We start from the raw sequence: 2,585 nt of genomic DNA on the forward strand, positions 1-2,585 counted from the left end.
TTGGCCCCTTTATAATGGGAGATTTAGCTAGAGGGGCCTGTGGAGGTGGAGTCCCAAGTTGGCTCAGATCAGGATGGGACTGGGAGAGGCCCAGATCTTCTACTGGAATTCAAAGGGACCAGGATTTGTGAATCAAAAGGTCCTGGACTGATAATGCATCAACTAGGAGAGGTTGGGAATCAGAAAGAAAGGTATAATCAATTCTTAAAGGGACCACACCCACATCAAGTCCCATTAATTTTTCTTCCTTAATTTTGTCCCTACTAAGTTCCTCTGACTTTTCCTCCCAACTTCCATCTGTATGCTCATTTCACCAATGAGACATTTCTCCCCAGCTCTTCTTATGTACAACCTAATGGACTCATCTCAAAGTCCCTGACTAGATAGCAAACTCCATTTTCCTTCCCTCTTCTCTTTCACCTCATTCATCAGAATCATCTTTCTGGGGGAGGTATATTGGAATGACCCAGGAGTCAGGAACTTTGACCTTCGGATCCTGAACACATTTCTTAGATGTATGGGTTTCAATTTCTCTATCTGTAAAATGATGGGATTGGACCAAATCTTTTTTAAAGTTTTTCTCCAGTTATGCTTTTTTCCCCTTGCTCTTCCGCATTTTTGTCATTACTACTCTGTGTCTCTAATAACAATTCCATGTATTTGGGATTTCAAAGCATTCTCCCACCTACTACCTCATGTGATGTCCAGAATTTAGCAAATGTTTAAGGGCCCATTATGTGTAATGGACTGTGCAAGGTAGGAGGGGGGAAGAAAGAGGAGGCTCAGATTAACTTAGACAAGATCCTATCTTAATAAAGAGCATAACCATGTTAGAAGTGAGACAATTATCTCCACTTGTCAGCTGAGAAGATGATTGGGAAAACAAAGAGGGACTTAGCCCTGTAGACTGGAGACTCCAATTCCAATACCTGGCTTTGCCACAAGTTAGCTGTGTGGCTTTGGGAAAGCTGATTAACTCCTCTGGGTCTGTTTCCTTCTTTTTAAAATTAAGAGATTTATCCTGTCAACATTAAATAGTTATAGCATTCATTTAAAATAATGAATAAGTTCAGTGTTTTTCTTTGGGGGGCATTAGATGTTTGCTAGACTGTCTCTGTCACATTGAAAGAAAAGTTATCTATATTTTTAAGAATAAAAAATGAAATGGTTAGACTAGATGAAACCTAGAAGCTTTCTAGAATTCTATGAAATTAAGACACACAGAGGGTCTAGAGGGTCTGTCTTGGTTAAGGACAAAGACTCCCTGGTCTTTTTCTTGCCCCAAGTAGGGGAAGAAGCGGATAAAACTTTGATCCTGGAGTGACAGTCTTGAGTTCAAATGTGACCTCAGACAATTATTAGCTGTATACCCTAGACAAGTTACTTAAAAATAACAAAAACCCCATCTCTAAGTTTTCCCAACTGTAAAATGAGATTCATAATATCACTTATTGTTATGCCACAGTTTTCTTTAACTGTCCTGACTCAGTTTCCTTAACTGTTCTGTCTCTGACCCAGTAAAACTAAGGATTATTCGCTCTCGGGTTATAAATTAGCAAGATAAAGAGTAGATCTCCTGATTCTTTTATGGATTTACAATATTCCTTTAGAATATTCCAAGACCAACCCATGATATCTTTACTTCTTTGTCTCTGGAATTTTTAGGTTTTATGGCTTCCCCTCCCTGATAAAAAAACCTTCCCTCCCTTTCTCTTCTCTGTCTCCAAAAAGGTATTTAAGAAGTTGTTGTTCCTCCATTCATTGCTGGAGAATGGCATCTGGCAGCTGTATGCTGGACGCTGGATTCTTTGGGTCCTCCAGCCCTGGGACCAATATGGATTCCTTGGTCCCAGTATACTTATCTCTGACTGGATAATCTGAGACATGAGTCCTGTCCAGTCAATCTTACTCTCCCATTAATAAAATATTAAAAACTCTCTAATCTCTCTCCTGCCTCAGTTTCTCCAGCATTACATTATCTCCCAGGATTATTGTGAAAATCAAATGAGATATTTGTAAAGTACTTAAGACATTTCCTGGTACATAGTAGGCATTAAATAAATGATTGCCTGTTTCTTTCCTTCCCTCTATCTGTTCTCCCTTCTTTCCTTCTTCCTTCCTTTTCTCCTCCCTCCCCTTCCTTCTTCCCCCTCTTATTTCCTCCTTTCCTCCTCTCCTGTCCGATATATCTCCCTCCTTCTAATTCTTCCTTTTCCACTTTCCTTTCCTTCGTCTAATCCTTCTTTCTTTCTTCCTTCTGTTATGCCACAGTTTTCTTTAACTGTCCTGACTCAGTTTCCCTGTCTCAGTTACCTTAACTGTTCTGTCTCTGACCCAGTAAAACTAAGGATTATTCGTTCTCGGGTTATAAATTAGCAAGATAAAAGAGTAGCTCTCCTGATTCTTTTATGGATTTACAATATTCCTTTAGAATATTCCAAGATAACCCATGATATCTTTACTTCTTTGTCTCTGGAATTTTTAGGTTTTATGGCTTCCCCTCCCTGATAAAAAAAACTTTCCCTCCCTTTCTCTTCTTTGTCTCCAAAAATGTATTTAAGTTGTTGTTCTTCATTCATTGCTGG

Source organism: Antechinus flavipes, chromosome 2, assembly GCF_016432865.1.
Source record: "Antechinus flavipes isolate AdamAnt ecotype Samford, QLD, Australia chromosome 2, AdamAnt_v2, whole genome shotgun sequence".
NCBI lineage: Eukaryota > Metazoa > Chordata > Mammalia > Dasyuromorphia > Dasyuridae > Antechinus > Antechinus flavipes.